We start from the raw sequence: 14,284 nt of genomic DNA, 5'->3' as shown, positions 1-14,284 counted from the left end.
GTTCTGAAGACACATTCCCAGCTCATATTCACTCAATGTGTTCATGAAACAAAATTGATTGAAGATACAAGTGGAAAGAAGAGAGGATAGAAAAGATAGTGAAAATCACAGAAAGACTTGGCTATTTAGGAAAATCCTTTTAGTTATAAAGGACTGTCAGAATCCAGTGGTTTTCTATTGACCTACCAAACCCAATCTTATCTGCAAATGTAGAATATCTTCAAAATTAATGTCAACAATAATAAATGCAAAGTGTACAAAATTCCTGTGTAGTTGACACACGATCTATAATCTTCTCTCTTTCCTGGTTAACTTTTGCTATAGGACAGCAAAACTTTAGCCATCCTAGAACCAAGTGGCAGAAGATCACCTCATGTAATAATATTGCTTGTGATTTAGTGCATTGGCTGGAAGACGGCTGATTTGGGACAAATGTGACTGGGCACCTCTGCCAAGGTAATGCTCTTCCAGGGAATTTTAATCATGCTCCTGGGATGAGCAGACCAGAGCATGTGTTCATCTCCTAGTAATGGCAGAAGTGTGAGAGGTCAAGTGGAAACACATAAGCCTTCTCAAAGTCTCAGCTTGGAAATGACTCCCTATCATTTTCTTCTCATTCTGTTGATCAAAGTAAGTCATTAGACAAAGCCCAAATCAAAGGGTGGGGGAACATTCTCCATTCTCATGGGAGGAAAGCAACATTACACATCAATAGACATAGATACAGGAAGGTGTGAGAAACTACTGCCAGTAACGGAATCTAGAATGTTTGTACGTGCCAAAATGTACCTGATTATCCCAAAAGACCGCCACTAATAAACACTTTCCACTGAGGGAAATGTGTCCCAATACTTTGGAAAACCACAGTACAATTCAATTCCAAATTGACAGAGAAGCTGGTAAGTGTGCCAATACAGACAAGATGGAATACTCTGAAACAGCCCCAAGAGTTTTGGAGAAAAGGACAACAAAAACAAAGCAAAAACCAATAGCATTATGATACTTGGGACTGATCCAAGTAAAGATCTTATATTTACTTTGGGACACAGCCAGGTAGACAAAGGAGAGCAGAGGGGGCATGGGCCAGAGAGAGCAGCTTCAGAGGGAAGCTCACCTTAAATGACAGAAGGAATCTAGGGAATTCAGCAGTGGAGGTAGAGAAGACAGGACAGACCAAGTTTCACATCACATTGTCAAAAGAGCGCAGGGGCTTTCTAGCAGGTGGGTGTTAGCGTTGCAAAAAGAAATGAAAGGCCGTGCACAGGTGTGATAGGTGTTTATTTAGCTTTATTGAGCAGCTACAATATGCCAACAGCTTTAAAAACACATTCAGGTAGATGTTTTGATTCCAAGCCCCTTATGGTAAAGTAACTTAGAATCACAAAACTGTTAGTTTATAAAGCAAAGTATCAGTTCCTATGTGTTGGATTCCAAAGCTCACGGATTGCATGTAGTGTCAGAGTCCTAGACACAAATCAAGAGTGGCCATCACGAGGATCATCCTTGCCCAAACCTGGGCCTAGAGCAGCAACTGAATAAGAGACATCTGGAAATCCACGTATGAACCTAGGATTGGTTTCAACAACACACTCTAGTTAATGAAGCTGATTTTCTATGTTCAAGTCTGATCAGCAACTGTTGGGTCTTGATCCTCAGAGTTCTGAGCTGGAGTTTCTATCCCCTGTAGAGGGCAGATGGGCAGAACCTTGTAGGGTGTGGGGAGATTAGGTCTAGAGAAGGTAATCCTGTTGCTCTAAATGTGGACAGAAGGATGGTGGGGGCAAAAGTCTAGAAAGATTATTTTATTCCAAAAAGGCAGTCAGAATAAACTGCAAAGAGAGTTAGTTGGCCTTCAGGTCTTCAGCTAACTAATTCCGGACCTCATGTCTTGGCTACTGTCTATGTGTCTGTGCTTGTTAGCCACATTTCATCTAAAGATAGAGTGAGTAATGAGCATGAGCATGCAAAGAAATGCTATTGCTATCTCTACATTCTTTTCTCTTTCTCATTAGTCTTCTTGAACATTCATCTCCATAGCCATAATGCACTGTCTCTGTTATTGACTTTTTAAATTTATAAAGCATCTAATTCTTTTACATTTTAAACCCAATTATTTAGATATGTTTATCTCTCATTACTTGTCTGATCAATTTGTGAAGAGCATATATTAAATTTTAAATAAAACTTTAGATGTATTTACTTCTCAATGAATTTCTGTTAGTTGTCACTCTACAAAATTTAAGTCAGCATTGTTAGAAGCAAGAACCTTTTTAAGCTATAACTTCTTTTTCTTTTAGCCAATATATAATGCCCCTAGTTATCACTGATACATTTTCTGCTTTGAACTGTATTTCATAAACTTTGATTTTGCTATTTCTGCTTAGCTTTGATTAATCTTTTCCTGTACATCATTTAATATGCATTTTGTTAAACTTTCTAAATCATTTTAAGTGGGTTTTTTAAAGAAAATATATCACTGGATCCTTTACTTTTTATAAAATCTAAAAATAAATCAGCTTTTAGTTGACAGATTCAAGGTATTATATTGTAATTAGTTATACTACTACTTATTACTGACACTTTATTTACTAATTTTTTGCACTTTTAAATTCTTTTTCTTTCCGTACTTTCTTTTGAATCATAAAATCTTATGATTCTAGTTTAAATATTATATATTCAGTTTACTTTCACTGATGTTCCTAATACCCTAAGACACAATATCCCTTGTGTATACAATTTTGTATATGTCATCCTGCTCACAGCATGCTCTTAGCACTGTCTTACCTTCCTAATATTAATATGGTCTAAAATTTCTGTTTTGGAAAGTTATAGGCTTTTTAAATTTGTTTCTTTCTTCCTTTTATATACAACTGTAATCTTTAGTAAGTTATTTGAGCACCCTTTTTTATACATCTGGTTTCATCTTCCTAGGTTTATTTCTCTTCTTATTGGGATACTTCTTCAGAAGTGTTGTCAAAATGTGTCTTTGTGTTGTTAATCTTAAAAGAATTATATGGAAGTTTGATGGTCTCAACACTTTGAAATCGTTACTCTATTGTGGAGTGTGGACTTAAGAGTCATTTGTCAACAGAAATATACAAAGGGCCCATTATGTTCATTTATCTTGAGAACATCATCATGGAAGTAAGGAAGGTACCATCAAATCACATCCTGGCATAAGACCTCAACCAAGTAACAACTATCATTGTTCAATCCTTTAATGAATAAACGACTTTCAACTCAGGAAGACAGGTTTAAACAAAGATAATGAAGTAAAGCAAATGCACAGTGAATATAATTAATTTTTGAGTGTAAGTACTTACGTTTAACGGGATGTCATGATTTCAAGATCTACGAGAAAAATATATTTATAATATTTTATAGATTCTGTTTTTTATATTATGTGTCTTGTTTGTTTGCTTTTAAAATTTGATGTATAGGAGTTGCTGAAGTGCTTGGAAGACTTTGTTTGTTTGAGGTTTTACATCTACTCTACCAGGCACTTTAAGTGCTAAGAGAAAAAAATTATATATGCTATGTTTATGAGTGCTGTTTTCAGATTGAAGATGGGTTTAGATTAATTTATTAAAGAAACTGATTGTTTAAAGGAATGCAATCTGTCCAACTTCTGTTAACAAAACATTGATTCAAAACAAGGAAAAGAAAATTGATTAATTTTAAACAAAATTACTAATTCTACAAATAGAATTATGATAGATTTTGTGCCAAACTTACGAGCTTGAAAAAAGTTTTCAATTTTGTAATATTAATAGATTGAATATAATTTAAAACACAAGTAACTATAAATAAACTCATCATCAGACAATAAAAGTAACAAACTGACATAAAATGTTTGCTAAATGGTTCTATAATATTTGCAAGAGAGCATGAACACATACATACAATTATGTACATAGCCACAATATCATGGATAATCTCTCCAAATTTGTGAGCTTTCTTTCAAAAAAGCAAGAAAATAAACACTAATCCAGGGACTATTGTAGACTGTAGGTTATCTCATTCCTTCTGTAACTAGCTTGATATTTCTTCAAAATGCAATTTGCTTATGAAGGAGACTAGCAACTGAATGATGTCTTGGATTGAATCCCCAGAATCTACAACGAGAAGTGTTATAAAAATTTCAATGCACTTTTTAAGTCATTCAAACCTTAGGTCTTAAGAAGGAAGCAATGAACAAAGACAGACTTAGTTGCATCTTTATGTTCTTGGATACCATATTATTTTGTAAATCAGAATCTAAATGTCTTTGTTTAGGATGTCGTTTAGAGAGTTTTCTAAATATTTGGAGTATATTTGGTTTAAACGTCTCTTACTTGATACAGAAAGCATCCCCAAATTTATAAATGGAGTCAATGGAGTAGGCAAATGCCTATTTCTCCCACTAAGAACAAATAAAAACTCTGGACATTATATATATACAGTCATCCCTTCAGATCTGGGGGTTTTACATACATGAATTTAACCAACTGTATATAGAAAATGCTCGGTGGAAAAAAAAAAAGAATAGGTTGAAGGGAGTTGCCAATATGGCTGATTAGAAGCAGCTAGTGTGTGCCACTCTCACTGAGAGAAGAAAACGTGGCGAGTAAATACTAGATCTTCTGCTGGAAGATCCAGGTGGACTCTCTGGGATTTATTAAGGAAACAATTGAACCCACAGAGAACGGAGAGGAGCGAGACAGGATGACCGCCCAGGAGTAGCCAGGAGCCAGGGGAGTCTCCCCTACCCCTGGTGAATGAGAGTGAGAGAGAGTCCTCGGGGACCCACGTGTGTGCCATGGACCCTCGAAACCCTAGGCTCAGGAGATCCCCTGTGAGCCGGTCCCACCAGGACCTTCAGAGGTGCAGAGTTCCCAGGAGCATGGGCAGAGCCGCCACTCAGGCACATGTGCCGTCCTGGGAGCCTTGGGCTCCTGGGGGTCCCGGCATTAGCGGCTGCAGCAGGGAAGGTTAGGCTCCCTTGCACACCCCCAGGAAAGGGGCCGAATCTACGGGGCCGAGCAAGCACTGACCACCAGCCTTGCCTCCACTGCACCTCACAGGATGAGGCTCAACGGCCTGAGGCTCCATCCACTCCCTACCCGGGCTCTCGGCTGGCAGCAGCTCTGTACCTCCCTGGGACGGCGCTCGCCGAGGGAGAGAGAGGCAGGCCACTATTTTGGCTGTCCTCCAGCCCTCGCCAGTCTTGCCCTCAGGCCCTGGAGGGTGCACGGTGACTAGTGACTGGCATGGACCCCAGAGCAGCGCAGCTGCCCCACGGAAAAGCGACCAGACTGTTCTTGACGTGGATCCCAGTTCCCCGTGTTCCTCAGGCAGAGGTGGCTCTGCATTTCTCGGGAGGAAATCCCAGAAACAGCCCACATCCCCTCTGCCATGCCAGCAGCAGTGGTTCCCCAGCCACCCTCAGGCTGGCGAAGAACAAAGGGCCTGGTCACCGGGCTGGCACCTCCAGCACACCCCAGCCCACTACAGAGAAGAGCCTAGGCTCTCTTCCCTGTGAGCCCCCACACCCGGCCGTTCTTCAGCAGGCGGGCCCCCCACCTCAGGACTGCAGATGAGCCGCCCGACCCCCGGCTGAGCACACTCACTGGAGCGGTTCTGAGTGTCCCTGGAGAAGGGCTCCCGGAGGCAACTGATGGTTCCTCTGCCACAGCCACAGTAGAGGTCCTGTTGCTGCTGCCCTTGGTCTGGGGCAGAAACGGAGGGCCCAAGGGTTCTCCTCCAGCACGCCACCGTCACCACAGGGAAAACCCATTCTCTCCTCCCGGTGAGCCCTCCACCCCTGCTCTTCACCAAGCGGAGCCCCCAGCTAAGGCCAGCAGACCGTGGTCCCAGCCCCTAGCTGAGCATTCCCGGTAGCAGAGGCTCTGTGTTTCTCTGAGGTGGCCTCCCAGAGGCCATTGAAAGGCCCTCTGCCACTGCCACTGTAGCAGTGTTGCACTTGCTGCCCTTGGGCTAGGGAAGGAGCCAAGACCCTGAGGGCATTAACCACGCCTCCAGCAAGCTGCAGTTTCCCTGAGGAGAAGAGGCCGGTCTGTCTTCCCCTTGACCCTCCTGCCCCCCTGTTTCTCACCAGGCGGGGCCCCTGGTTTGGGGCTACCACACAGCCACGCTATCCTGCAAAGGCTGCACTGATTCATGGTGGCTCCACATCTCCTGTTTGAAGACTTTTTAAATTACCATTAAGTTGTGGTTTGCTCAACTTCTTAAATCTGTAGGTTTATGTCTCTTGTTCTCTGGCTCTTTCCTCTTTCTCTTCTCCTTTTGGACACTAGTATTAGATCTTTTGTTCCATAATCTCTGATGGGTGTGGTTTGGATCGTGTTCCCTCCCAAATCTCATGTCAAATGGTAATTCCCAACGTTGGAGGTGGCACCTGGTGGGAGATGATCAGATGATGGGGGCAATTTCACACGAGTGGTTTAACACCATCCCCTTTGGTGCTGTTCTAGGTTCTTGAAAAGTGTGCAGCACCTACCTGCCCGCCTTGTTCTTGTTCCAGTCGTGTAAGATATGCCTACTTCCCTTTCACCTTCCACCATGATTGAAAGTTTCCTAAGGCCTCCCCAGAAGCTGTCATACTTCCTGTGCAGCCTGCAGAACTGTGAGCCTGTGAAACCTCTTTTCTTTATAAATTATCTAGTCTTGGGTTTTTTAGGCAGTATAAGGCTGATGCTCTGTTTCTTTACTCTGTCTACTTTTTCTCTGCTTTTCAGGTTGGTTGGGTTATTTTTATTGTTCTGTCTTCCAGTTCATTGCTTATTTTCTCTGTCTCCTTCATTCCACTGTTGAGATAATTCACTGATTCTTTTTAATCTCAATTATTGTATTGAAAATTGAAAAGTAAAAACTTTTAAAATTTTCATTTGGTTCTTTATGTCTTCAATTTCTTCAATGTATTTGCTGAGACTTTCTCTTTCTTACTGAGACTAAATTATTTTTTCATTTATGTCAAGCATGTTTGTAAATAGTTCACTATTTTCATGACAGCTGCATTAAAATCTTTGTCAGATAATTTTAAAATTATTGCCACGTTGTCACGTTGGGTTTTTTTTTGTTGTTGTTGTTCTTTTTTAATCTATGATTTTTTTTTTTCCTCAGTGTGTTGGAGAACTTCCAAGTACTTGGTAGGACCTGTGATTCTTCAACTGAAACCTTGACCTGCTAGGTGTTATGTTGTTGAGAGACTGGCTCTTATTTAGTCCTTCTGTTTAGCTGGCTTCCCCTGAAGTCACTGCAGGATAAAGGTCTGTACCACCTCAGTGCTGCCAGGTAGGATGGAGACCCAGATTCTTCTCATGCCTCTGTTGACACAGGGAAGGGAGAGTACTCCTTGTTACTGCTGGTGGGTGGTGGGAATGACGGCTTTCCTCTAGCTTTCCACTGATACCTCCCTGTCTTGGAAGGGAAGAAGCACCTTATTACTGCTCCCCACATGACCTACACTTCTTCACAAGAGGGATGGCCTCATTACCCATGGGCAGTGCTGAATGTCCTGGCTTTGCACTTGGCTTCTGATGACACTACCCAGGGAGGAGAGGAAGGAATGCCTCATTACTGCAGAGTGAGCAGGCAAGGGAGTCCATGCTCCTCCCCTGCTATCCACAGACACCTTGGTGATGGTTGGGTGAGAAGCGGCCAGGGGCCTTGTAATTGTCCAGTAGAGTTAAAAGTCCCAGCTCTTTTGGGGTCTTCTTTGTTATCCCCCCATCACTCTCCTGGTGTAGGGTTCAGGCACTTTGATGGCGCCTGGCAAAAATGGAAGTATCAGTTTTCCCTTTAGACTTTGCTGGATTGAATGCATGGGACTGCAATTTTCTGAACACTGTGATGTTCAGCTGGAGAAGAGTGGTTATTTTCAGAAAGTATTCTGGTCTTACTAGGTTGTTTCTTTTGAGTGCAAAACAGGGGTTATCTTTGGCAAAATTGAAGTCTGGGGATCTTACCACCATATTGTTCTTTGAGTCTCAGGGTCACTGGCTGGTATGCCTTCTCCTCTATACCTTTTGGAGTCTTCTTTTTCTTCTTCTGCTTAAATAATGTATATGATATTCAGTGCTTTAATTGTTCTTCACAGTGGGAATGGGATAAAATACATCTATTCCATCCATTATGGCAGTAGCATATCCTGTAGCAATATTCCTGGTATGTGATGGGTTGCTTTTCTTTTGATATTTTCAAGATTACTTCTTTGCCATTGGCTTTTGACAGTTTGATATGCTGTGTCTAAGTGTGTATCTCTAAGTTTATCCCACTTGGAATTTGTTGAGCTTGTTAGATGTGTAGAGTAGTGGTTTTCATCAGATTTTGGAAGTTTTTGGCTGTTATTTCTTGGAAAACTTTTTCTGCTCTTTTCTTTCTCTCTTCTTCTGGAACTACCAGTAGGCCTATATTGATATGATTGATGGTGTCCCACATTTCTATAGGTGCTTATTTTTCTTCATTATGTGTTTTTCTGTTCCGCAAACCAAATAATTTCAATGAACCTATCTTGAAGTTTGCTGATTCTTTCTTCTATTAACTCAAATATACCATTAAACTACTCTAGTGAATTTTTTATTTTAGTTATTGTACTTTTAAATTACAGAATTACTGATTTTTAAATAATTTTTTTCTATTGAAAATTGCTTTGGTGAGACATAATTCTCAACATTTTATTTAATTCTTTAACATGGTTTCTGCTAGCTCTTTGAACATATTTAGAATATCTGATTTAAAGTCTTTGTCTAGTAAATCCAACATCTGCACTGCTTCAGAAACAGTTTCTATTGACTGCTCTTTCTTTTGAAATTTATTTATTTACTTATTTATTTATTTGTGACAGAGTCTCACTCTGTTGCACAGACTGGAGTGCAGTGGCGCAATCTCAGTTCACTGCAACCTCTGCCTCACGGATTCAAGTGACTCTCCCATCTTAGCCTCCTAAGTACCTGGGACTACACGCATGGGCCTCCATGTTTGGCTAATTTTAGTATTTTCAGTAGAGATTGGGGTTTCACCCCACGTTGGCCAGACTGGTCTCAAATTTGTGATCTCAGGTGATCCACCTGCCTCGGCCTCCCAAAATGCTGGGAGTACAGGCATGAGCTGCTGTGCCTGGCTTGTTCTTTCTTTTTATTTTCTTTATTTTTTGTGTGTGAGGGGTCATATTTTCTTGTTTCTTTGCATGTATTATAATTTTGTGATAAAACTTGGACATTTTAAATGATACTGTGTGACAACTCTGGAAACAAGATTCTCTCCCTTTTTCTAAGATTCTTGTTTTCATTGTTGTTGTTACTTTTTGTTTGTGTAGTGATTTTCCTAGACTAACTCTATAAAGTCTGTATTCCTTTTCATGAGTGGCCACTGAAGTTGTTTTTGGTTATCTTAGTGGACACATGATTATTAGACAGAGATTTTCTTAAAAGTTTTGGATGTTGAAATCTTCCAGTCATTGCCAAAAGGCTTTTATGTATGATGGGGCACACCTTCAACATGGTGGCAGTTTGTAGCCCTGCTTAGTCTTCATATCCTGCTTCTGCAAAGCCTCAAGGGCATCCAGAGATAAGACATGGTCTCCTCAGGCCTTTTTCTGGGCATGTGCACAACCCAGAACATGTGCCTAATCTTCTAGATCCCCAGGGATATGCTGGAGCTTTTTAAAGCTCTCCATGGACATGTCTTTTCTTAAGTATTCATTTTAAGATTTCTGGCCAGAGTCTTACTTGCTCCAGCTAATACCACAGCTAAAGCAGCTGATACGTTCAACAATCACTGCTGATTGTTTTAAAAAATGCATTGGTGATAGGACTTTTCTTACTGACAAAACACCAAGTCAGGTTAAATCATAGTAAGAACTGATAATGGGGGTTTTCCAGGGAGGTGCCGGAGAGGTCACATAATGAAAATACTTTTTGGGTGAGATATTTTGAAGTGTCCCAAACCTAGTGTGTTTTCTCTCTTGACTGCTAGGTCACTGGTATTCATAGTTACCATGGTTGCAAGGTTGCTGGTTTTCAGGGCTACTATAGACCTGGAAAGAATAAAGAGAAGGAAGACAGTTCAAATGCTACGAAGTTCACTGCCGTTACTGAGATTCAGCATTTTTCTTAAATAAACCCTTCGTGAATTGTTGCAAGTGTTTGGTTATTGTCAGAGTTATGAAAGAGTTGACATTACTAATTTTTCCTATTTTTATTGTGGCTTTTCTGGAGAAATGGATTTTTGATAGTCATTATTCCATAATTCCATAAATACCACTCTCTCAATAAAATATTTTTAAACCAGAATCTTTAATTTTGTGATGTAGCTTTACAGAAAATTTGAAAGGCTTTCTAATATTATAAGAATGTAATTTTCTCTTCTATAATTTACTTACTTTCTTCTCATCTACAATTTGTAAAACTTTTTTTTTACCCTCTTGTAAATAGCATGAGACAATTATGCATTTAAGCATATATTAAAGTGGCTATAGCGTTTTGGTTTCTGATGATGATGATCAGCATAGACTGGTAATACTTCATTCTCTGAAATTAACCTCGGAGAAACAACAGTAACAACAACAGAAAACAGAGAGAAGTTAAGGGAGGCTTTTTTACCTGGCAAACTTGTAGAGGCATCTCAGACACCAAGAGTGAGTGAGTGCGTTTATTTATTTATTTACTCTAGACAGAGTCTCACTCTGTCGCCCAGACTGGAGTGCAGTGGCACCATCTAGGCTCACTGCAACCTCTGCCTCCTGGGTTCAAGCAATTCTCCTGCCTGAGCCTCCCAAGTAGCTGGGACGGCAGATATGCTCCACCCACTGGCTAATTTTTGTATTTTTTTGTAGAGACAGAGTTTCACGGTTTCCAGGCTGGTCTCAAACTCCTGGCCTCAAGCAATCCTTCTTTCATGGCCTCCCAAACTGCTGGTATTACAGGCATGAGCCACTGCTCCGGACAAAGACTTACCGTACCTTTCCTTCCTTCTTTTCTTTTCTTAATTTCATTTCATGTATTTATTTATTTATTTCCTTTCTTTGTTCTTTCATTCTTTCTTCCCATCTTTCTGTCTTTCTTTTTTGCCTCTCTTTCTTGGATTTGAAATTGCAGCCTCATTAATCTATTCAAAACTTTTTTTTTTTTTTTACTTTAACTAATTCTGTCTGGATAAAAAGAATTCTACTACCCCAAAACAAGTTGCAAACAACTTTTCTCAACCAATCTCTTGACTGCCCTATAAAATGCTTCATTATTTTTCCACTTTTGTGATATGTATTAGCAACCACTCTGCCAATATTACAATGTCTTTTCTTCCTGAATTCTTCTCACTGGATGTAGCACATGTTTTGTCCAATGACTTTCCTGTATATTTGAGAAGTCACATGGTTAATCTTCTGTAAATTTATATTTAGTTAAATATTTAATTAATTTAATATAATAATTTAATATTTAATAATTTTATTTAATTATTTTTTGTGTTGAGGTGACAATTTGTTGCATACTTTTTACATTTCTGGTAGAGTTTTAGGCACTGAAAATACAAAATTGAGCAAGATAGACATGTTCCTTGCTCAAATACACTTCAGCCTAGTAGGGAAGACAGATGACCAAATGATTCTATAAATTATAATAAGGAATCTAATAAAACTTGCTTTGAAGGGAGAAGGAAGAGAGTGTGAGATTCAGCACATGTTCTAGGCTCTTGGTATATTATATAACTCTCTTTGTCCTCCTATTTATCCTAGAATACCATCTTATGCCTACTTTTCCTTCTTGTAACCTTTTGTTCTTTTCCTTTCAACCCATGGAAAAAATGTATAGGCTCAGAATTTAGAATTGGAAAGGCACTCAGAAACCAGATGTCTTCATTTTAGAGTAGAAAAATACAAAAACAAAAACAAGACTGAGGTGACTTGCTCAAGATCCCACAGCTAACCAAGAACAGAACTGTCTTCTAGGTTCTTCCACTCCTCAGACTCCAGCCGTGTGTTCTTGTCCTCTGCTGTCTGAGCACTAGCGTAGCATAATGTGGACTTACAATTTATTTGATGTGGACTTACAATTTATTTGATGTGCACCATTCTTCTTCCTCATCGTTAGTTTTTCATCGTGTGTACATCCTGCAGTTGAACTAGAAGCTTCCTGAGCACAGGAACATACTTTTTTTTCCTTCTTTTTAATATACCATACTATAGGAGAGTTTCTTCCCCCCCTCTGGGGTTTTGCCAGTTTTCAGGAAGACTTAGATTTGCTCCTAGGCTTAATACTTACTTAGGAAAACTATTTACCCTCTTCAGTTCCAATTTTCTCATCTGTAAAGCAGGGATAATAAAAAAAAACTTAACACAGTATTTTTTGTTTTTATTTTTGTAAATGAGATCATACATGTGATGTTTGCTGTTTAATGCCTGATGTTTGGTAAGTGATCAATGATTATCAATAAAATCTGTTGCTGTCATTTAATGAATCCTTTGCTCATTAAAGGTTTATCTTATGTAATGGGAACCAGTTCTTTATGTCATTTTGTGATTAAATTCCAACTTATTCTTCTTTCCAGTCCTCCCAGTTGCAATTAATTATGTGTTTCTTATTAGTTACCAAGATTTTTCTTGAACTTATATTAATTCAAATACTTCATTTTACCTATGTTGGATTTCCAGATTAAACGATAAGCAATTCACGGTCAGAAATTATAAATTATTCATCTCAGCAATGCCTCAATATCTACCTAATATTTCTTACAGATGGGTGCCAAATAAATGCTTCCATAATAAGAGCATGTTATAATTCATTTGTTTAGTCATCCATGAAACATTCATCGAGCACCAATATTGTACCACTCTTTGTACTACTATTTATTACAGAATTATTAAAATAAAGAATACTGATGAATTGTTTTAAATAAATCAATGGACAAATTAATAATAAAGTCTAATTCTGTAGACTCAATGTAATAGCTAAATATCAAACTCAGTTCTACGTCTAAAAGGTGGCAGTGATTTGAGATCAGAAGGTGTCTGAATTTGACTTCCCATCTCCGCTATCTGCAGAACTGGCAATGACTGAAGAATATAGAAAACATGCCACACCTCTCTGGAATGAGAAGTGAAACACTCATGGAAGATGAAGGCCCTCCAGAGCTAGTTCAAGCCATTGCAATAATCAGGGAAACAAGCTAGCTATCACCTTTGCAATGTCATCTAGTCTTGCCTACTGTGGTAGAGAACCTCCTTGCCTGCCTAGTGTATTCAAAGCTTTTTATAAACATTAAATTGGTCTCCCTCTCTAAAAACTAAATCCTCCTGGCTGGAGAGAAAATCCATAAATCACAAAAACAAACTAGGAAAATAGATGAAAAAGAGAAAAAACCCTTCTTTAAATGTCTTAAAACACCTTCTTGTATTTCACCTCTGTGGCTGTTTCTATTTTGTGTTCATCTCTGGTTATTGGCCCGTGAGGTATCGGTTGTACAATTTTTGCTAAGGCCATGTGTCAGCCTTTCCAGTGTCGGCTTAGAAATCTTAGAAATGATTTAAGAGAAGAATTATCTTGGGAAGCATATCTTCAATTTAGACCCGAAAATAAACAAGAACGGGGTGGGGGCAGCCTTATCAAAAGCAAATCGCTCTTAACTGCCTAGCAAGCCTACGCAGAAAAGGCTCTTTTGTACATCTCCCGTACAGACTCTTTTTCTCTGTTTATCTTACTTCCATTTTTTGTTACATGACTTTCTCACAGCTTTTTATGATGGGCATATGTGTATATTTAAAATGTGCTAACGCATACTTAAACACCCCAATGTGTTACATTGTGATATGCATTCAGAGCGTCATTAAAATAGCGACAACAAAAGGCTAACTACTAAAAAAGTCCTAAATTTCAGAATTAGCTAGGTTTTTTTGAACTGGTGTTCTCTTCTGGCAGTAAGTAAGAAACACACCAGGAAAATATTAATGCTTGCAGGATCTTCTCCTGTCAGATGAATGTGCCTTTCTTTTTGTCCTATTGATTTACAGGTGCTGAAAAAGGGGGACACATTTCAAGGCGTACAAGTAACAATAGCTCCCGTGAAGAAGCTTAGTTTCAGAAAGCCTTTCTGGATGAAGTCTAGGTCAAATTCTTCCCCTTGTGTGTATCCATTGGGCTTCCTCAGACAGCGGTGACAGGCACATTGTCAAGCTGACCTTGGCCTTCTTTTGTCTTTGGGTCCTTGTCATTCAACTAAGACTTCATTCCCAATTGCGGAGATGAGGTCTAGGCAGCAGCAGGGAAGAGAATGGCAAGCCTGAGAGGAAGCC

This window comes from Papio anubis, chromosome 14 (genome assembly GCF_008728515.1).
Source record: "Papio anubis isolate 15944 chromosome 14, Panubis1.0, whole genome shotgun sequence".
NCBI lineage: Eukaryota > Metazoa > Chordata > Mammalia > Primates > Cercopithecidae > Papio > Papio anubis.
Note: the sequence above shows the minus strand (reverse complement) of the source record.